General features: G+C 48.5%; 1 long non-coding RNA gene across 1 annotated transcript in view; it reads right to left on the bottom strand.

The window, feature by feature from the left end:
- Positions 1-703: 703 nt before the first annotated feature.
- The window catches only part of LOC146782983 (uncharacterized), a 55540-nt gene continuing 32718 nt past the window's right edge, over positions 704-23525 (bottom strand). Inside the window, exons 2-3 of the long non-coding RNA XR_014972111.1 lie at positions 1684-1871; positions 704-1277 (exon numbers count right to left, since the gene is read on the bottom strand). This is a non-coding gene — a long non-coding RNA (uncharacterized LOC146782983). The remainder of the gene's footprint in view (positions 1278-1683; positions 1872-23525) is intronic.

Here is a 23525-nt window from a genome sequence, read left to right on the forward strand (position 1 = left end):
AGAAATACAGAAAGAAATACACAGTTAGTGGATTATATATTTATATCATAGCTTTACAAGGACTGAGACCAGATTACTACCACCATGACACAACAGAGACAAGAATACCTCATATTATAACAAAAACTAGCGACAGTCACTTCTTCTCAGCAATGGGGAGCTATTTAATTTTTAAAAAGTTACGAAATCCTAGAGTCAGGAGATGTGTACTCCTAGTCAGGAGTGGAGTTGACATTTATGCCACACAAGGCCTGAATGATGATGTTGACAAATGATATTCTATATATAAATCCCTTTTTTGCGTGGGTGGGTAAGTGAGTCTGGTGTGGGCTATTGCTGAGGTAACAGAAGATCTCGCAGTGAGTTGGTGTCACTTTCACCACATCGCCCCACCAAGTGTGTGATCCATTTATGGCGCAAATTAAGTCACCTCAATAAATCACAGTCTGGGGTAAGAGGGCTTAGGTGTTTAATGTATGGATGGAAAAGGGGATTGGAGAAAAGGTGTTACACAGACAAACACTAACAATAACAATCTTCATCAGGGCGACGATGAGCAGCACATCAACATGAATCGGCTGTGGAAGGAAATGAATATGACACTTCAGTTAAATCTATGGCAAACAGTCCTTCAGCTGCAGAGACCAAGCTATATATATAAAGGTTCTGTCATCTAGGTTTGAAAAGTTTAAATTATGGAGGAGTGAAAAGAAGTGTAGCTGGGTGTGCTGAGAGGGGCTGTACAGAGTGATAAGTGCCTGGATACCCAAGCAATGTGCCTCCAACTGGCCACTTGACACTGAACAGTGCAAGAAGCACCTGAGTTCCTAAGAGAATGCAAATGGAGGGCAAATAGGAAGGGTATTTGTGGTCACTCAAAGGCTTGAAAATGGGTTGGTGCACTACCAAAGTTGGGGTATCAGGAGGGAACATTTGAGGGGCAATGAGATGGGGTACTGAGAGGTTAAAAAAGGAATCAGCGGCATAGAGGTATGTGGATCCTGGACCTATTCCCACAGTGAGAGGGGTCAAAAGTCCCTTCTAAAGTGTACTGTACAACCCTGTCCAAATTTTATGCAGCCTGGCTTCCTCTGTAATTACTGAACCACCACAGTTCTACAAATGGTGACTGTTAAAAGAAAAATGATACTGTATTGCCAAATTAGGCAGTGCATCTGCATTCTTCTTAGAATGTCCATCTTTGGTGCTTGGCTGAACCGGTAAGGTAAGTAGGAGTGTTATGGAGTTTTCGCCTTTTGATCAGGAGAAGAAAAGGTCTGTGGATTGTAAAACAGAAACGTTATTTTAGAGTCAAGGAAAAGGACAAAATGTAAGCTTCATGAGGAGTGTACCAATTACCAAGACTCAGAGGCAGACCAAGAGCATAAGCTGCTGCAATCATTCATTTTATCAGTCAAGGCATATCAATTAACTGAGAAATGAGAGCAATTCACAACCGAAAACAGACAAGTAGCTGCATGTACTGGGTTATCAATAACACAACCGTCATCATAAAATGTAGCTAAGTGCCTGCATCATGTGATGATGATGATGGGGCATCACAAGTTTGTTTCCAGTTACAAGCAACAGGCCCCTCTCCCCGACCACAACCACAACCACATAAGAGCAGTTTCACATTTGAGCCAGCACACACACTCAGCAGCATTTCCCAAATCACTGCACCTCTCTTCTGTTCACAGAGCTGCGTAGGCCTTAGAGTCATCATCATGTTGGCTTTCCTTTGAAGTGGATAGACTCGATACCTTCCTTCTTCTGGCTGTTGAGGTAGTCCTGCCCTGAGTCCTTCCATCCTCCTCCTGACGATGAGTAACAAATCAGTCCGACTCCTTCCAGAGACCTGTAGTGCACTGCTGTTGAAGAACAAGAGGAGAAACAGAATTTGAGTATTTTGTGTAGATTTGTGTTTGACATTCCCGGCTGAAGCACTTTCGTGAAGACAGTTTTGGCTGCCACCGAGGTCAAGCTAAGGTCCAGGACCTTAGCTGCCCTCCACACAACCATGGCACTAGAGGCTCCCTCTTCCATAGCCCGGACAGAAGGAGAAAACGTGCCAGTATCTGGATAAGTATCCAGTCCACTGGCTTCACCCGGATCCTCAGCCTAGTCCAGTTCTTCTTCATGAGGCTAGTATTTTTCAGGGTCCAGCGACCGCTCCCAATCTTCCCTAAGTCCTAATCTGTAAGGAAAGGGCTCAGGCTCTGGCTTGGAAAACATGGCTCCAGTCGGTACCGGAGCCGTCATCAGCCCCTCCGGCTCCGTGTCAGAGAATGGGGATGCCACTGGAAGCGGCAGCTTTGGAATCGGTGTCGGGGAAGGTCAGGTGGTACGACAGACACCGATCTGGATTCATCTGTGAATCCTTGGGGCCCGACTGGCATTGGAGTCGCTGGCGTGATTCCAGAAAGGGCCCCTCCCGAACCCGCTGGGCCCCAAGGCAAGCTGGAGGGAACAGGCCACCCAAAGATGAGGTGCATGGCCTCATACAATTCTCTCTTTTGGGTGGTGGTTGCTCTGGCTCCTGGAAACTTGGGAAGGCGCAGAGTCGGCCTAGGTGCTAGCTCAACTGCGGAGCCACGCCTCGAGTGGCAACGCTCTTGTCTTGCCAGCCGAGGCAAAGTCAAAGCACGCCTAGACTTCTTCCTCTTGACAGACTTAGCTGAATGGCTCTACTACTATAAGAACAATTGTTACTTACCTGTAAACAGGTGGTTCCCCAGTATTGGTGTCTTTCATAGATTCACATGCTTGACTATTCCCCGTCGTCGGAGTGGGAGTCCCACGGTAAATAAAATAGCAATATATATAGTCATAATATACCTAAATAATACCATAAATAGAGCTATGTAGGTGTAAAAACACCAAGAATGTACCTATATGAAATCTCCATAGGGATACATGGAGAGAGAAAAAAGACATTTGCAGTCTATCTCTGTCATTATCTTGGTCCAAACTACAGCCAATCAGGCGTCAGCACCTCTCCAGAACCTTCTCCTCAGAGTTCCTGACTTCAGATTTTCGTAGCACCAAAGTGTATGCATAGTTTATGAGGAGGAAAAAGCCTCTGAAGGGAGGAGGGAGGGTCGCATGTGAATCTATGAAAGACACCAATACTGGAGAACCACCTGTTTACAGGTAAGTAACAATTGTTCTTCTCCAGTATTGGGGTGTCTTTCATAGATTCACATGCTTGAATATGAATAGAAAGCAGTAACCATATTATTGTTTCCATAATGACATCAACATGAGATCGCAATGATCTTAAAAACATCACATATATATATATAGATACATATATCTGTTGACATACAGCATGTATATAAATGCAATGAATAATATTGAACAGTAAATGGAAACAATATGGAGGCGGGAGGAAGAGGCTCACCTTATTTAAAAAGATTGCGCAGCACTGCCTGTCCCACTGCAGCATCCTCCTTGCTTAAAGCCGCCAAGCAGTAGTGCTTAGTAAACGTGTGTCTGGTCGACCACGTAGCTGCTCTGCAGATGTGTTGCAAAGGTACTCCAGCAAATAAGGCGGTAGATGATGATACTGCCCTAGTGGAGTGTGCTCTCACTGAAGACTGCAGTGGTTTGTTTGCCTTTTGATGGCAGAAGACAATAGCCGTCGAAATCCAGCGTGCAATCGTCGGTTTAGTAACCTGACGTCCTTTATGAGAGCGTCCATATGCTATAAAAAGCTGATCGGATTTTCGAAACGAAGCTGTCCTGCTGATGTAGAACTTCAAACATCGTTTCACATCCAAAGAATGCAACCTTTGCTCCGCAGGTGTCTGAGGATAAGCAAAGAAAGTCTTTAATATGACTGGCTCGTTAATATGAAAATCAGAAGGCACCTTGGGTAGGAATGATGGATTGGTACGCAACACTACAGCATCCGGTTTGAACTGCAGGAAAGGAGGTTTGATGGTAAAAGCATGGATGTCACTGACACGACGTGAAGACGTTAGTGACAGAAGTAGGGCCACCTTCCAAGTTAGATGTTTGAAGTCGGCCTTGTGAATGGGCTCGAACGGTGGTCTCATCAATTGCGCTAACACAACGTTAAGATGCCACAACGGAGGAGGACGCCGAACTGGCGGAAATTTTCGGAATAAGCCTTTAAAGAATTGGCGGATTATTCTTGAGGAACAAAGGGAATTTGAGCCATCCTGTCGGAAACGGGAAATCGCTGCTAGGAAAACCCGTAAAGTTGCATGGGATAGTCCGGAACTAGCCAAGTGCAAGAAGAAAGGTAGTAATTGGTGTGCCGTGGAATGTATTGGGTGGATTCCGTTAGAAGCACACCAGTGGCAGAATCTTTTCCATTTCAACTTGTACGTCTTGACTGTAGAGGGTGCTCTTGCCTGGGCCAAAATGTCCCTACAATCCTGCGGGATGTCTAGATGGGCGAACTCATGGTGTTCAGGTTCCATGCCGATAAACTCAGTGAGGAAGGATTCAGATGACAAATTCTCCCTTCGCTCATCGTGAGCAGATCTGTCCGAGACTGCAGGAGGATTGGTTGGCATTGGGACAGCAGTAGCAGTTCTGAGAACCATGCCTGTCGGGGCCAACGTGGGGCTATTAGAATCAGGTGGCAAGGTTGTCTCTTCATCTTCCAAAGGACCCGAGGTATGAGGGGAATTGGAGGAAAGGCGTACGCAAATAGATTGCACCAGTTCATCAAAAGGGCATTTCCCTGTGACCCTTTGTGGGGATGCCAGCTTGCATAATCTCGGCATTTTCGGTTCTCCGGCATAGCAAAGAGATTCAGCCGTGGACGACCCCATTGTTGGAATATCCTCTCTAGAGTTGGTTGGTGTAATTCCCATTCGTGGGTCGATGAGGAGGACCTGCTCAGGGAATCCGCTAGGACATTGGATATTCCTGGTAGATGAACTGCTGTAATCATGATGCGATGACTGAGAGACCAGTCCCAAATTGATTGAGCTAACCTGGACAGACTCGGGGATTTCGTTCCGCCCTGTTTGTTCACATAGTGCATACAGGTTGTGTTGTCTGTCTGTATTAGCACTGATTCTCCTTGGATTAAGGGTAGAAATGATTTTAGAGCCAGAAAAATCGCCATAAGCTCCAACCTGTTGATGTGCCAAGTTCTTTGATGTGTTGACCATCTTCCTTTTACAGAAAGATCTTCCAAATGAGCGCCCCATCCCTCTAATGACGCGTCTGTCGTGATTGTCCTGTCCGGTGTCACCGACAGAAATGAAGTGCCTTCTGCTAAGTTGGCTGGTATTGTCCACCATTCGAGTGCTGACCTCATTTGATCTGTGACACATACCATGTCGTTGAAAGATCCCGACACTTGACGCCATTGAGCATCCAGTGCTTCCTGGATAGGACGTGTCCTTAGCCTGCAGTGAGGAATCAAGGCAATGGACAATGATGCGATCCCCAGAAATGATTTCAACAGTCTTACAGAAACTGACTTTTTTGACCTGATCAAAGTTACCAGCCGTAATATCTTTTGTAGACGCTCCTGGGATAGAAACGCTTTGGCTGATATCGTTTCCAGAGTGGCTCCCAGAAAGTCCTTTTGTTGCGAAGGATGAAGCTGGGATTTCGCTGCATTTATGGAGAGACCTAATGAGCGAAACATCTCCTGGCATAGAAGCGTGTGTTGTCGCAGGCGAGCGCTTGACTGTGATTTTAGAAGACAATCGTCTAGGTATGGAAATATTTGCACACCTTGGAGTCGCAGAAACGCTATCACTGGAGCTAGTAGCTTTGTAAACACTCGAGGGGCCGAGCGCAGACCAAACGGTAACACTTTGAATTGGAAATCGTGTTGACCCACTCGAAAACGCAGGAACTTCCGATGACGTTGTAGTATAGGGATATGAAAATAGGCATCCTGGAGATCTATCGTTGCCATGAAATCTTCCTGCGAGAGTAAACACAAGATCTCTACTAGCGTCATCATACGAAAGGATTGGCTCTTTATATATTTGTTGAGCGCCCTCAGATCGAGGATGGGCCTCCATTCTCCGTTCTTCTTTGTGATAAGAAAGAACCGGGAATAAAATCCTTTCCCCCTTTGAGATATTGGTACCAACTCTATAGCTCCTTTTTGCCTTAGAAGTCGAACTTGATGTAAAAGTTCCTTGATGTGAGCTGGTGGTGGTCCGGTGGGTGGTGTGGACGGAGGGAATTTCGTGAACTCTAAAGCGTGCCCCTTTTTCACAATGTCCAAAACCCAACGGTCCTTTGTAATTGAGGACCATTGGGAAAAGAACAGAGAGATTCGACCTCCAACATTGCTTGTCTGGTAAGGGTCATTGTCTTTTTGACGCGTTTCATCTGTATGAGGATTTCCCTCTATACGACTTGGAGGCCTGCTGTCGTGATGATTGTTGGTGCTGGCTATATGAATAGCGGTTCGATCCTTGATTATTGGGTCTATATTGATTATTTCCCCTTCGAAAATTTGAGGAGGTGCCGCGTCCGCGTGCACCACGAAAATTTTGTCTTTGAAATTGTAAATTTCCGAGAGATTTAGCCGTCTCAGTATCCTTCTTTATGGACTGGAGCGCTTCATCGACGTGATTTCCAAATAACGCCTCCCCGTCATAAGCCATGTTTAAAATCATGGACTGTACCTCCTGGCGAAAGGATGTCGATCGTAACCACCCTTGCCTGCACAGAACAGCCGCTCCAGCAAGCTGACGGAAACCCGTGCATGCGATGTCCACTGCACAATCAATCACTTCCGCCGACGTAGCTTCTCCCTCTTGGAGCAACTTCATTGCTTCGCCCTTAGATGGCTCCGGCAGTTCTTGAACCAAAGTCGAAATGTCAGCCCACACTTGTCGGTCATAACGACCCAAAATGGCCAAAGCATTAGCCGCTCTAACCACAGTAGAGGCCATTGAAGAAAACTTACGCCCTATGGCATCCATTCTACGTCCGTCACGGTCCGGTGGTGCGGTGACAGTAGATGCAGGATTTTTCGCCCTACGTTGCGCTGCCTGCATAATGACGGACTCAGGTCTTGACTGACTGACCTGTGAGGCATGCTGGGGTTCCTAGTGGCGCCCTATACTTCTTTTCTAAACGAGGCACCTGTGCTGGCAAGGTATTAGGTGTTTTCATCAACTTCTTGCCTTCTTCCCAAATGAAATCCACAATGGGAATAGTATGCGTTTGTTTTAAAGGTTGACTCTTGAAATCATAAAGGAAACAATCTTCCTCTCTGCACTCCGTTGTCAGCCTAAAACGTTGTGCCGCCCTTTCCATTAGTTGGTGAAAAGTCGCTATGTCCACTGGGGGTGAGTCACCAGATACCACTTGAGAGGGGGATGGTGTTTGTGCTTGGTACATGTCCCACTCCGCCATATCATCATCATCATTATCAACATCACCATCATCATCTGGGATTTCACCTTCTTCTCTTTCCTGAGGGACCTCCTCCACGAACTCTTGATGAGGTAAAAACCTCGTTGAAGGCTGTCTTGGTGGTGCTGACGGCATCAGGGGTGAAGGATTTTCAATCGGCACCGGAGTTATATTTGTCGGAACCACAGGCGTTGACGGAACCCCAGGATGTTGCGGCGACAGAGGAAAACGTTGGTTATAATCGTCCAACATGCGTTGGAGATTAGCTATGAGTGACAATGGCAGAGTCGCCGTTGAATGTTTCGCAGGAACCTGCTGCCTGTAAACTGGATCTTCATCCTCACTACTGTCATCCTGGCATTTAATTATTAAGTCAGATGGGCTTTGCGCCGTACCAAAAGAGTCAGGTAAACCTTCCTCGGACTCCTGTTCAGAATCTGTCGCAAATAATGGTGACGGAAGCTGCGACTCCTCTACAGGAATAATCTCGTCTTGCCTATCTAGGCCAGTAGTAGGTGGCAATGGCATCAAGGGGACCACAGCGAAAGATGAAACCGGCGTTGAAGTCGCGGGAGGCAGCTGCTCTCTCAATGACTTTTGAGCAGATGATAATCTGCTCACCTTTATCCTTACTGATGAAATTGCCGTCGACGGCTGTATGGTATTCACCAAGGACGTTTTCGGAGAGGGCCTCGTCGACGGAGCTACCGTCGGTGGAACGGTGGTCGACCGAACTATCGTCGACGAAATTTGCGCCGACAAACCCATCGTCGACGGAGCCGTCGTCGACGAAGCCGTCGTCGACGGAGCCGTCGCCGACGAAGCAGTCGTCGACGAAGCCGTCGTCGGAATCTTCTTCTTCTTCGTCGACGGAATAGCCGTCGACGAGTTCGACGACGAAGTCGATCTCACACCCTTCGTCAACGACGAAGTCTTCGTCGACGGAACCTTTTCTTTCCTCGTCGACGACGATGTAATGGGTAATATAGAAGTCACCGACCTTGTGGTACTGATGGTTACCGTCGACGTGGCTAACGTCGACGGGACAATCGTCGACGAAGACGCTGCTGATGTCGTCGTCAGAGTCACCGTCGACGAGCCGGTCACTGCCAATTTCGTCGGAAAATCGTCGACGAGGCTGCCAGTATTTTTCCAGAAAACTTGGAAGTAGACACCTCAATAGCCTGAGAACTAGGTCTCGAAGGTGACAAAACAGTAGGTGAAACAGCAGATGTGGCAGCTGTAAGAGCCAAAGACATTTTCTTTTTCTTTAGGAAAGGAGATGGCAACTCCTGCACACTACTGCGCTTTGAGGCTGTCTGGGAACGGCCAGAAATAAGGCTTTCCATATCAGAAACTGGATCTTCCTTATCTTTAAGTCTCTGTAGCCACAATAAGAGACGGCCTTCCCTGTCCTTCAAAGTTTTAGTAGAAAAGGTTCTACAAAACTTACATTTTGCCACCTCATGATCCGGGTACAAACAGTAAATGCACTTACTGTGTGGGTCCTCAGAGAATAAACGCAGTTTTCCACACGAAGAACAAGGTCTAAACAGAGATCTCTTACTTGAAGACATTCTGACAGACAAAAACTGAGCAGAGCTCAGGGAGACTCCCTGTCACACGACGTGCGGTAGAAAATCTGAGGTCAGGAACTCTGAGGAGAAGGTTCTGGAGAGGTGCTGACGCCTGATTGGCTGTAGTTTGGACCAAGATAATGACAGAGATAGACTGCAAATGTCTTTTTTCTCTCTCCATGTATCCCTATGGAGATTTCATATAGGTACATTCTTGGTGTTTTTACACCTACATAGCTCTATTTATGGTATTATTTAGGTATATTATGACTATATATATTGCTATTTTATTTACCGTGGGACTCCCACTCCGACGACGGGGAATATTCAAGCATGTGAATCTATGAAAGACACCCCAATACTGGAGAAATACAATGACGATCTTGGGCTCTGCGACCTTCCTCTCCACCGGAACCGTGAATGTTGCGGCGTCGCACTTCAAGCCACCATAAGCTTGAGGGAGCGCTCCCTCAAGGCCTTCAGGTGCATGGTGCGGCAGTAGAAGCAGGTCTTTGGGTCATGATCAAGCTCAAGGCACCAAAGGTATTCAAGGTGCGGTGACAAGCGCCGCAGGGCTTGAAGCCAGCCTTCTTGGATGACATTCCTGCCCCACCAGGCAGTAAACCCCCCAAAATGACTTTGACCAAACAGTGAAAAGTCAAAAAATTACTAAGGAGTAGCGCTTCCTAGACCCGCGCTGGCTGGTGCGTAAAGAAAAGAACTGATGACAACAGGCCTGGGTGGCACCTATATAGGCACCCCAAACATCATATCTGGTGCCAACAATGTCAGCAACGACGAACAACGCCACCTACCAGCATGGTATTGCCCATGAAAAACGTCCGGATCCAGTCTGAAGTCTGGGGATAATTCTAAAGTAAGGAATTTGCAGCTAGAAGTCTCTATCAGATCATTTGTTTCTCAAATGCCTCTATACATTTGTATTCAGCAGACTGGTGAAAGCCTGAACCACAAGGCTCTCTGGTGTTGGGCGCTGCAACAGGAAAGGTGGGTCCACCAGAGCCGGCCTGTGTTGCCAGGCTATTTTTCTATGGACAAGAGGGAAAGATCCTGGCTTTGCCCAGGTGTCCAAGGGGTGTCTGAGTCTCTGATTAAAAGGAAAAAGTGGTTCTGAAGTGGTCTGATCTGACTGCAGAACCTGAATAAGCACATTTGTTTTAACTTCTGCCGATAGTAGCAGAAGGTCAAGAACTTCTGCTGCTTTACTGATCACCACAGAGAATGAGGCAGATTTCTCAGTAGAGGGGCAAGGTGGAGAATTGAGACCATTGTCAGGTGACGTGTCAAGGCCATTCGAGTATTGGAGGTCCAGAAAAGGTGTTTTTCATCATAAATTAGTGGCGTATCATCGCCATCATGTGGCTCCGGGTTGGAAATTCTGAGAGGTAAGGGGAAGCGTCTCAGACTCAGAATGGGGTTGCCACATAGGTGGACGAGACTTTGGTCTAGGTCGCAGTGGATTTGCTTCTGAGGCAGAAAGAACTAAGGGCTATTTCTCTCACATTGGTGGCATTGCTGTTGGCGTTGACACATGGGGAACAGGTGTGGTTTTCAATGACGTATGTGGAGTCAGAGAGGGCGCTGAAGTAGGGTTGGACCTCAGAGTTGGTTTGAGAGGTAAAGGAATGGATCTGTCGGTGGTAACCCGACTGGAAGCCTCCTCGGATCCATGGGCCAGAAGACATGCCAGAGAGCACTGGAAGGGTAACAAAAATCTGCAACATAGCCTCCTTAAATAGTTGAATCTGCTGCGGTGTCACAATAGACCTGAGAACTTTGTAGGAAAGTGCCCCTTTTTGCAGGGTTACCCCCCACTTTTTGCTTGACATCTGATGCAACCTGACTTGATGAGCCCTGGGTCCCTACCAATCAGGTTCTAAGAGATGCCCCAATAAGATGCCCCCGCTGAAAAACAACCAGCCCTGGTGTGGTTCCTGAATGGCTGCCCGCCATTTGCCACCACCAGACATGTTTCTGGACACCTGGGTAGAGAGCCTCCGCTCTCTGGGTCCAGAAACAAAGCCTATCCTGGGCAAAGGTGTTATGCCTCCTCCCCCAGGAAGGGCTGGGTCCACGAAGGGGAAGCGTCATAGGCCTGCTGCCTTTGAAAGCTGTCCCTGCCTTTTGCTGCCCCAAGCATCTGGCTCCCATTGGTTCTGCCCCCCACTTTGGGCAGGAGAATCGGCGGCAAAACCAAGCTCGGAGGAGAGGGTGGCCACCTTGCCAACCCCACCCCTCAGGTGGGGGAGGCAAGGTATGTTATGTTATGTTATACGGGGTTTTGTTAAGCGCTCAGCTACTCAAGCAGAGTGTCCCGGCGCTGTCAGACCCGAAACCACAGAACTCTAACAGGGGGAAAGAGGCTTATTGGCTAAATAGCCAAGTTTTGAGCTCTTTTCTAAAAGACAGCAAGCTCTCACTCTTCCTTAAAGAAAGTGGGAGGGCATTCCAAGCCCGGGGCGCAAGGTACTTGAAGGAACGCCCACCGATACGGGCGCGCCTGATTGCTGGGACCGTGGTGAGGGATAGAGACGCCGAGCGCAAGGCTCTGGCTGGTCTATAGAGGGTGATCCTCTTCCTAAGGCAGCGAGGGCCCACACCTTGAAGGATTTTAAAAGCAAGGGTGAGCGTTTTGAATTCAATGCGCCTCTGGATAGGCAGCCAGTGAAGGGTTTGCAGCAAGCCGGTCGCATGGGCGCGTTGACCAAGACCAAAGATCGCCCGAGCGGCCGAGTTTTGAACAATCTGCAGGCGCGAGAGGAGAGACTTCGGAAGGCCCAAATAAAGGACATTGGCATAATCGAGCCTGGATCCTATTAGGGCCTGCACTGTCGTTTTCCTATGGGCGATGGGGAGAAGGGGAAGAAATTTTCTAAGTGATTTCAAAACCCCAAAACACTGGCCAACTAGACTCATGATTTGTGGTTTCAGAGTGAGAGGGGTGTCCATCTTAACCCCGAGATTTTTTGCCACCAGAGTTGCATTAGAGGGGGGAGACATATTCATCGGCCACCAGGATTTCCAACAAGTATCTGGAGGACAGCCAAAAAAGAGAACCTCGGATTTATCCGAGTTACATTTGAGTTGATTCTCTTGAAGCCAATTGAAAACTGCCTCCAGACAGCCTTTAATGAGATCACCATCAAAGTCCATATCTTTCCCGCAAGAGAAAAGGAGCTGGGTGTCATCAGCATATGAGACAATCTGGGCACCAAAAGACTCAGCAAGTGCCGCCAGAGGGGAGATATAGATATTAAAAAGAGTTGGGCTCAGGATTGATCCCTGAGGGACACCCACATCCATAGGCGGCACTACCGCGGAGTGTGGGGGTGCCCAGACTGTTTCTTGGCGGTTGGTCAGAAAAGACGAAAACCAGTTGAACACCGTTCCTCCAACACCGATCTCGTCAAGGCGCGCCAGAAGGCGGCCGTGAGGGACGGTGTCGAATGCCGCCGAAAGATCGAGCAATATCAGCATTGCCTTCCCCCCTGAGTCCAGAACTTCCTTAATGGCCTCAGTCACCTCCAACAGTGCCGTCTCCGTTCTCATATTGGTACAGAACCCGGACTGAGTGTGGTGCAGAATACCATGGGACTCAACGAAGTCCGAGAGGACAGACTGAACGTGCTTTTCCGCCACTTTTGCCAAGGCTGGGAGCAAGGAGATGGGTCGATAGTTGGCATGATTAGTGTGATCCAAAGAAGGCTTCTTCAGCAGTGGAACGACCATTGCTCGTTTCCAGATGGACGGTACTGTCCCTGTTTCTAAGGAGCGATTAATGATGGGGTTAACCATCGGGTTGAGCACATGGGCTACTTTGGCCAGCAGCTTAGCGGGGCAGGGGTCCAACGGAGAGCCCGATCTTATTTTTAAGAGAATTTCCAAAGAGGCATGAAGTTAGATAGGAGGGAAGCTCGTCAGGCTGGGTTGACCCTGCTCAGGCACCACAGACGGGGTTTTAGGACAGGACAGTCCTCCCGGAATGAGAGAGGTAAAAGTTGCCTGAATACTCCTGATTTTATTGGAGAAGAAGCTGGCTAATTGAGAGACCCACGTCTCCGAGAAGGAACATTTGAGGGAGCTGGCAGCAGGAGAGGTGAATTCTTTCACAATAGCAAAGATTTCTTTGCTAGTATTCGCCGCTTCTTCAATCCTTTGGGTGAAGTACACTTTTTTGGCTACATAAATTTCTTTATGATAGGCCTTAATACAGTGTAGGAAGGTGGATATCTGACTATGGTTACCCCCAACTTTTTGCCTAGTGTCTAGCTGGTTTTTCGACTTAGTTGGCCTGAGATCCTGCCATTCAGGGTCTCAGGCTGTCTGCTCTCTCTTTAAAATGGACTCCATGTACCCTAGGTACATAACCAATTGGTAAGGATCACCTTATTGGACCCTGTACAGTGTACCCTAGGTACCCAGGGCATAGGTGTACCCTAGGCCTCCCAGGGGCTGCAGCATGTATTATGCCACCCCTGGTCTGGCCTTCCAATCAGACACAACTGGCTGATCACTCAGCTGGGGCAAGGTCGTGTAATCACCCCTTTTTTTTTAAATTATTTTTATTGCAGGAATCAGTAAATCTTTACACCATCGGCCCGCATTACATCTCAAGCCGGAGCGTTGAAACCCACCCCTCCGATCCCCTCCGGAAGTTGCGTACACAGCCGTTCAGCCCACAACCCTGGGGTCGGGCGGCAAAAGTCCATGGGGGCTCAGGAGGTTGTCGAGGTCGGCCCGGAGGATTCGTTGTCCTTCATCTGCTTTTCTAAACAACCCCATAACTCCAAAATCGTGTAATCACCCCTTGCTTAGATATAGTATGCCTATATCTACCCTTATATATAGACACATGTGTACCTATCAGTCACTCCTATGGCAGGCCTTAACAATCCTGGAGGCAGAGTGCTTGGTAACATGTGAGATGGTGCTCTAGCATGAGCTGAGCCTGTCTGCAGCTTTCGGAACCATGTCCTTATGGCTGTTCTATGATATAGCCTACCATATACTCTTAAAGTGCCTTATAATCTTAAACGGTTATGGTAACTATGGTTTGGCTTTATCAAAACATGTCGTGTAAGGTGTCTAACACTTTGGAATAATACCCCCATACCATTTCTGGTGATGAGGATATTATTCCTCCCTTCTAGAGGGAGAGGCATGTTAAAACCCTACTTTGCTGTTTAACTCTAACCAAAGCCTCAGCATCACAAAATGGATGCTGCTGCCACAGACACCAGTCTGACCTCCTGCAGCTGGGAGTGATCCCAGCCAGGGAGGCCTGGACAATAGGTTTCCTGCTTGGGGAGGTGCTAGCAGAAGAAGACTGAAGAATCTCCCTTGTAGCCTAGGAGTGGCTACCCTGTGCAAACAGGCACCATCAAGAGACTACCCTTTGCTTTGCCCACGTTCTACGAGGAACCGACTGCAGAGCCCGACCAGAGCCTTGACTTCCAGACTTCTCCGACCCTGATCCACATCCACAGCAAAGCTGAGATCCGTGGAGGCGACGAGCGACGTGGGACCGGCTACCTGGGAAAAGTGGCTAGTAACTTAAAGCGCAGCTTCTGAGGCACCCTCGAAGTTGTGCACCGGGGATTGAGAAGCCCCAACCCCAAGCACCATCTGCACCGAAGACCAGCCCCCCACACTCCACGAGTCCTGCGTGGGGCCCTTCTGCATTTTCCTGCTTGCCGCGTCTGTCCGGTTGCTTACCCGCTGGCTAGTGGCCTTTGTGACGACGCACCCTGAAATCTTCTGCGCTGGTTTGGCTCCTCCAGACTGGCTCCAGCTTCTCTGCAAAGAAGAAGCACCCCAGACCTTCCTGGTCTGCACCAGAAGCAAGTCCTCCGTTCTTCGTGGGTTCCGCTTGCCAAGGCTTGGTGAGTCCTAGTCCAACTTCGACGCCGCCGACAGCAAGAGCCTTCGTGGGACAGCTCGCCTCCTGGTCCTGGTCGTCCTCGACGCTTCCTGGTCCTCCTGGCTGCAGCGACAAGCTTCACCTTCACCTGCAATCTTCACGACGTCGCCTGGTTCCTTCCTGGTTCCACGTGGTCACTGGCTAGTGACCTTGACTCTGTCCCTTCTGCTTGCAGGTTTCCTCTCTTCTTGATCCCAGCCTTGGGATCCACCGGACACTCTTCACTGACTGCCTGTCAGCATCTTTCTTCAGGCATCCATAGGAGTCGACGACGAAAACCGACGCATCTTCACCCCTATGCACCCACAGCCTGTGGGCTAGGTAACTTGGGTACTCCGGTGCTCATCAGGATAGTGACTATCCTAGTGTCTAGTTTTCAAGTCTCAACTTCCTAGCTACTCCGGAAGTGTCCTAAATCTACCGTTTTCTAAACTGTACTATTGCTATTGACTTTTACGCATTACGCGTGAGTGTTTCCACTCTGCACACGAATCCCGTGGGCCTCCCACTTCCTAACTAACGCTAGTGTAGTGTAGCCCCAGCGATTCCCTAGGCCTAGGCCTACTCTATTTCCGTGACAGTGGTCCTTATACCACTTACTTAGTATATGGTTTGCGTGGCCCCTAGGGCCTAACTGTATTACTTACCTGTGTGACTTAATGTATGCTTAAATAAGACTGTGTTGTACTTACCTCTAATCTCATAAAGAGTGCTGAGGGTTTGACTAGAATAAATACACTTTATTTTATATATATATCTGTTGTGGTGTCCTTTCATTTGGTATTCAAGGGATTATATATGGTATCACAGCTGGCTTCACATGCCATTCAGAGTTTAGCCTAAGACTGCTCTTGTCCATGCTACCACTAGGATAGCTGGTCTATAAGGTTGACTTTACAACCAATCGCCATAAGGGTATTTGGACAGATATAAGGTGTACACTAGAACTAGTGACATCATACATCAGGCCAACTTCTCACATACAGGACCTATAGGCCTCCTTTAGTGGATCTAAATAATTGGCACGCCAAGCTCTCTCGGCCTTCTTACAGAGCCTTCTACTGGCATTGAGAGCAGGCGTGAACCAGGGGCCAGAGGCACGTGAAGATTTCTTGAGGGAACGCTTAGGCGGGGCTAAGTCCTCCAAGCACTGTGCTAGCCAAGTTTGGAAACGAGAGAGGTCCAGTTCTAGGTCCCCAGTAAGAGAACATGGGTGAGAGAGCCTATATTGCTCAATCATTTCAGGTGTAACTAGATGAAAGGGTCGTGAGAGCCGGGTCTGACAGCCGACAGGTCTACCAGTTACAGCGGACCTGGACTGAATCTTAAACGCTAGTAGAGAATGGTCAGACCATAAGACGGGAAGAGGGGGCGCAACAGAGATGGAAGAGGTAGAAAAGATCTGATCCAACGTGTGCCCTCTATCGTGGGTCGGCGATATCACGTAGGGTAAAAGGCCCAGAGGTGCAGTGGTATCTAATATTTTGATAGTGTCAGCGGCATCCAAATTATCAAAATGCACGTTAAAATCGCCCAAAAGGATAAAATGTTTAAATTGAAGACTCAAGGTTGATATAATAGTGTCAAGCTCTTCGCTAAAAGATCCCAAGGGGCCTGGAGGTCTATATATCAACAGACCGGCACAGGATTGTGCAGGTGAAAAAGAAAGGCAAAAACCCAAGGCTTCTACCCCGTGAATTTCATTAGTAGGAATAATGGAGCATTCATACCGTCTGTCTATCAGTAGTGCTACTCCCCCTCCCTTTCTATTCATCCTGTCTTTTCTAAGTACGTAATAATTAGGGGGCAAGGCAGTGGCAATATCCGGGCCGGAAGTATCATCAAGCCATGTTTCAGTAAGAAAGAGACAGGCTGGCTTGAAATCAGTAAGGAAGCTGAACAGATCCTGAGCATGCTTGCTGGCCGAACGAGTGTTTAAAAGAGCACAACTGTAAGAGCAGTCATCAATGTTATGAATCGTCGTAGTGGTTATATGCCGGCTAAGCTTGGAAGCCATTAGCTCCGCCCGGTCCCATCCCAAAGACCAACCACATCCCGGACAACTCAGGTTCTCCCCGGTACCAGGGTCACACACACCGCAGTTGCTGTGCAGGCCAGTTCTTAAAGCAAGCAGCTGAGGGCCTGTGTACTCCACAATTCCGCACCCGTCCGCATCCGGGACGCTGACGGGCGCAGACGGGCTTTCCTTAGGCGCTCCTTTGGCGCGGGAAAGGCGCCTCCGCACTGCGCGTCCGCTGCGCGGAGTCATCACCGTCTGATTTTATACTTCCCGCCCGTGAGGCAGCAAGCCTAGTCCGCCGACCAGCGAGCCTGCCTCACTCAAGATGGCCGCCGTCCCAGTGCGACTATCCCGCTGTACAACAGACCAGCGAGAGGGTCGCCCGGAGAGCCCAGCAGGAAGGAGGAGAGCGTGGAGTTGCGAGGCCGCGACACCGGAGCAAGTGACTTCGCTCCGCTGCCCCCAGGTAAGAAGCGAGTCCCCTTAGCCCCAAACACAGCGAGAGTACAGGAAAGATCTCCCGGCTTTGCGCCTCAGGAGAGAATAGCAGCAGCAAGAGATGAAAGCAGAATAATACACTTCACACAATACAGCATAGATTTAAAAACGATAAAACACAATTTTAAAACAGCGCTTGTAAATAGTGCAAAGTAGGCAATAGCAACCCGCCGCCAAAAGCAGCTCACACCAAGGCAGCCGCCCAGGTAGAGTCCATGGCAAAGGTCTGATCGGAGCAGGGCAAGGAAGCTGATTTTATACTTCCTGCCCGTGAGGCAGCAAGCCTAGTCCGCCGACCAGCGAGCCTGCCTCACTCAAGATGGCCGCCGTCCCAGTGCGACTATCCCGCTGTACAACAGACCAGCGAGAGGATCGACCGGAGAGCCCAGCAGGAAGGAGGAGAGCGTGGAGTTGCGAGGCCGCGATACCGGAGCAAGTGACTTCGCTCCGCTGCCCCCAGGTAAGAAGCGAGTCCCCTTAGCCCCAAACACAGCGAGAGTACAGGAAAGATCTCCCGGCTTTGCGCCTCAGGAGAGAATAGCAGCAGCAAGAGATGAAAGCAGAATAATACACTTCACACAATACAGCATAGATTTAAAAACGATAAAACACAATTTTAAAACAGCGCTTGTAAATAGTGCAAAGTAGGCAATAGCAACCCGCCGCCAAAAGGAGCTCACACCAAGGCAGCCGCCCAGGTAGAGTCCATGGCAAAGGTCTGATCGGAGCAGGGCAAGGAAGCTGATTTTATACTTCCCGCCCGTGAGGCAGCAAGCCTAGTCCGCCGACCAGCGAGCCTGCCTCACTCAAGATGGCCGCCGTCCCAGTGCGACTATCCCGCTGTACAACAGACCAGCGAGAGGGTCGCCCGGAGAGCCCAGCAGGAAGGAGGAGAGCGTGGAGTTGCGAGGCCGCGACACCGGAGCAAGTGACTTCGCTCCGCTCCCCCCAGGTAAGAAGCGAGTCCCCTTAGCCCCAAACACAGCGAGAGTACAGGAAAGATCTCCCGGCTTTGCGCCTCAGGAGAGAATAGCAGCAGCAAGAGATGAAAGCAGAATAATACACTTCACACAATACAGCATAGATTTAAAAATGATAAAACACAATTTTAAAACAGCGCTGGTAAATAGTGCAAAGTAGGCAATAGCAACCCGCCGCCAAAAGGAGCTCACACCAAGGCAGCCGTCCAGGTAGAGTCCGTGGCAAAGGTAAAGCACACATCTCAGTCCCCTCCATCTTGAAGATGAGGGGACTCAACCAATTAGGGAGAGGCTCATGCCCCTCCCAAAGGAGGGTGGCATAATAGGGGGAATACCTACCTCAAGGAAGGGACCCATTGGTCCCGACCTGCACACCCTTTTAACGCCCCTAAATTTCGTATATAGGGGCAACCCTGAACCTTGCCTCCTCAGATTCCAGGAAGAAAGAAGGACCGAAGAGCTGTGCTGGCCCAGGAACTAGAGGACACCTACAGCTTTGGCCCCAGCCCTAACGGCCCGTCCAGCCTTTAACCTGCCTGCAGCAAGAACTCAGGTGAGTTCAGCAACCCCCAGAACCCATAGGACCTGCCCTGCACTCATCTAACAGACTCTGTTTCCCGTGAGCACCGGATTTGCTCAAGCCAAGACTCACCCACAGAATCCGGAACCAGGCCGCTCCAAGATTCCGCCACCACCAGACATGTTTCTGGACACCTGGGTAGAGAGCCTCCGCTCTCTGGGTCCAGAAACAAAGCCTATCCTGGGCAAAGGTGTTATGCTTCCTCCCCCAGGAAGGGCTGGGTCCACGAAGGGGAAGCGTCATAGGCCTGCTGCCTTTAAAAGCTGTCCCTGCCTTTTGCTGCCCCAAGCAACTGGCTCCCATTGGTTCTGCCCCCCACTTTGGGCAGGAGAATCGGCGGCAAAACCAAGCTCGGAGGAGAGGGTGGCCACCTTGCCAACCCCACCCCTTAGGTGGGGGAGGCAAGGTAAAGCACACATCTCAGTCCCCTCCATCTTGAAGATGAGGGGACTCAACCAATTAGGGAGAGGCTCATGCCCCTCCCAAAGGAGGGTGGCATAATAGGGGGAATACCTACCTCAAGGAAGGGACCCATTGGTCCCGACCTGCACACCCTTTTAACGCCCCTAAAGTTCGTATATAGGGGCAACCCTGAACCTTGCCTCCTCAGATTCCAGGGAGAAAGAAGGACCGAAGAACTGTGCTGACCCAGGAACTAGAGGACACCTGCAGCTTTGGCCCCAGCCCTAACGGCCCGTCCAGCCTTTAACCTGCCTCCAGCAAGAACTCAGGTGAGTTCAGCAACCCCCAGAACCCATAGGACCTGCCCTGCACTCATCTAACAGACTCTGTTTCCCGTGAGCACCGGATTTGCTCAAGCAAAGACTCACCCACAGAACCCGGAACCAGGCCACTCCAAGATTCCGCATCACTCTGCACCAGACGTCCACGGCCCAAGTTCGAATGGGCTAACACCCCTAGGAGGTCTCCCCAGCGATCCTGAACTGGGATCTAGTGATCCCAACCTCTCTCAAGCTTTGAGATGACGCGCGCAGTCTCAGCCTGAAGGGTACCCCCAACTGCGACCGGAGCTGGTAAAGAAACCCGACGCCAAAAGACACCCCTGCACCCGATGCCCCACGTTCTTGGGTGGATCAATCGACGGTGTCCAGGCATCCCCCCAAGAATCCAACTTACCTCTCCAGCCACTGGTCGCCTTCAGGAAGTCTCCTTACCCGAGCCTGCAGAAACCTTGCCAAAATTAAGGACCCCATTGGAAACCACAGGATCCCCGACATCCTCTTGGCACCCGGCCACCTTTGTGCCATTGGTGGTGCAGCTCCTGTGCTGATTTTTGGCCCCTGCAGTGCTGACCTTAACTCCAGGAGCTTTGCTCCCACAACCGAGTGGCCAGCTCGTAAGCAGTCCATGACCTTAGGCCCCCTTAGGCCCATTGGCTAACATTGGGCCCCTACACTCTGCACCGGGCTGCCCCCGTGCCGCTGGTGGTGCAATTGGAGTGCCTATCTAGACCTTGGGGAAACTTGGTCCTAACCCCCAAAACTCCCACCTGTAAGTCCAGTACTTACCTGTAAAACCGATAACCATTTTTCTCCCATTGGAATCCATATTATGAGCTTTGTTCCTAAAATGTTCTAAGTGTTGAACTGCTGTTTTGTATGGAGGAAAAAGCAAATATATCTTAAACCAAGAAGAGTCTTACTTACCTTGTATTGTGAGATCCTTCTGTGTGGTATCTAAGCATACCAGTCCAAGTAGTCGATGTAATCTGAAAGTAATCAAAAAGTATTCTCCAAGTAATTACTGTGCAATTTAAACTGCTATTTGAAACCATACCAACCTGTAACAATTGCAAATCCATTCTCAATTGCATTTCTGACTAAAGGTTTACAATTGAAAGTACATTTTACCTACCTGTACCAAGTCTTGCTTGGTTCTAGAAATAAAATATAAGTATACCTTTTTTATACTTACCAATTGATCTGGATTCTGTCTCCGAGTGTGTGTAACCAGTCCTTGAGTAAGTGAATACAATAAATGCTTAACACACCTTTTGGATAAGCTTAACTGCTCGCCCACACTACCACAAAGAGAGCTGTTAGTACTTACCCAATTTAGCCTTTGCTACACCTCTTGGGACTATCTGGACTCTGTGCACACTATACCTTACTTTGGTATAGTATATACAGTGCCAGCTTCCTACAAACTTGGCTTGGATAGGGAGAAGTGAGGGGAACTGTGCCGTAACCTGATGTCAAACTGACTTCTCTTGATGAGAGTAGTGGGAAGAAGGGTGCCATGTTCGGACTTCTTGTGTTCTTCTTCTTGGACTTACCTGAGGAATTGGATTGAGATGACAACCTCACTTGGGAAAGAGAACGTTTCCGCATTCCTTTTCGACTGGGACTGGCCTTCCGAGCCTTTCCATGGTGCTTGGCGATGTAGAGCTTGGCCTTGCAGTCTTTTGGACAGCTGAGCAAATTTTTCTCATGACTTCAAGTCATGCGAGGATCCGAAACACCAGAAACCAGACCTCGTCAAGGTCTGTCACTGAAATGTGTTTGTGGTAATCCATGCAGGGTTTGAAACCTGTTGTTGTGGGGGGACATATGTCATACTGAAAACATTTTTGGGAAGATTTCTGATAGGGGACAGAAACTGAGGTCTGCATCCACATCGGAAGGCGCGGAGAGAAATGAACTGATGTTGATGTGCCAAGGTGGCAGGCATATGGAGGCAAAATGCCTCTTCCGGGGCAGGACGGATCCAAAGCGGAGTTGCATGAAGCCACCTTCATGCATGAGGGAACTGCTGAGAAAAAGCTCCGGATCCAGTCCGGAGCCTGAAGGTATTCTCAAGGTGAGGAATCTATGGTTAGAAGTATCCATCAGAAAAAACCCTATCCACTCTTCAGAGGTAAGATTCCTCTTTCCTGGTAATACTACCTTTAAAGGTTCCGATGTTCTACATATAATATTTACTGAGTATAATTGATTCAGAGCTATTACAATTTCCACCAATTCATTGTTTTCAAAACAAATGGGCCCGCCCCCTTTACGCTGTAAATAAACCCTTATTTGCAGGTACTTAAAATACTCCTTGTTATTAACACCGAATTCTGCCTTCAAATCATTGAATGAGATAAAGCCAGAAGGAGAAAAAAGGTACGGAGTCTATCTACGCCTTCAAGAACCCAATTTTGTATGTACCCATCTCTAAAGATTTCCGTCAGGATCCAGTAATTCTGAATCGGAGTATAACAGTTCAGTCTTTCTAGACCCAACAATTTCCGCAGAGCTAACCATATCTTAAAGGCTCCCAGAAGACACTTGAATCGTACCTTTTTGTAATAGCCTAATTCTATTTGCCTCCAGAGGCACCCCAGGCCTTGTTTCCAATTAGCAATTCAAATATAGTAGGGGTGAATTGTGGGGGATCGCTTGATAAGGGTTCCGTCAATAAAATAGGGTTATATTGCAACATGGTTGCCCAATAATATAATTTAAGATTAGGGAGAGCCCACCCTCCTCGCTCTTTTGGAAGTGATAAAAACCTCAGTGCTCTTCTAGGTTTGGAGTAAGCCCATACAAATCTTGTAAACATCCTATCAAAATATTTTAGCCATTCATTCAAGAATTCCCAAGGCATATGGATGTAAAAAAAAAAAAAAAGAGAAAAAAAAAGAAAGATCCGTTTTATGAGATTGCATCGGCCGATCATTGTGAGATGGAGATTATTCAACCTTGATAGCTCTTTACTGGTCTTTGTGTTAGCAAGGGCTCTAGATTTTGTTTTATAATTTTATCAACGTCAGAAGAAATGCAAACACCCAAATATACTGCTTTGCCCGCTACTCGATTATCTATCAATAGGATCTTCTCATTGATGATGATTTGAGTTTTTACCTTATTCAATGAGAAGCCGGAAATACAAAGAGAAAGGTTTCCTCCTAGATTGCTTTGAGGGCACTTTCTGGGTTGGGAGTCACCACTGCAACGTCATCTGCATATGCCAACATTTTACTTTCGAAACCCTGCAAAATTATTGGAGGGATTGCGATGTTTTGGACCATTTTACGAATAAACGGATCGAAATACAACGCAAATAAGAGGGGGGAGAATGGGCACCCCTGTAGAGAGCCGTGGGCAATCAAAACCAGTCCTGACATACCCTCAGAAATGCAGATGTTCGCTACCGGTTTATAATAAAGAGCTTTGATTCCCTGGATGAACCTTGGGCCAATACCCCTTGCTTGCATTTACTGCCAAAGATAGTGCCAGCAGATCCTATTGAATGCTTTTTCTGCTTCTAATAATATCAGGGCCATAGGGTCTCCCGACACTGGCACTGCGTCAAAAATTTAATGACTCTCCTAATGTGGTCTGTGGTGTCCCTCCCCTCAATAAACCAGTGTTGTTGATTCACTACGATTTTGTTATAATCTGGGCTAGTCGTTCGGCCAAAACTTTAGAGTATATTTTAGAATCTCCATTTATTAAGGTAATCGGGCGATATGATCCTAGTTCTATGGAGGGCTTGTTCTTTTTCAAAAATACTGCAATTTTCGCTATGGACCATGACCCCAGGGGGAGGA

Source organism: Triturus cristatus, chromosome 12 (assembly GCF_964204655.1).
Source record: "Triturus cristatus chromosome 12, aTriCri1.1, whole genome shotgun sequence".
Taxonomy (NCBI): Eukaryota; Metazoa; Chordata; class Amphibia; order Caudata; family Salamandridae; genus Triturus; species Triturus cristatus.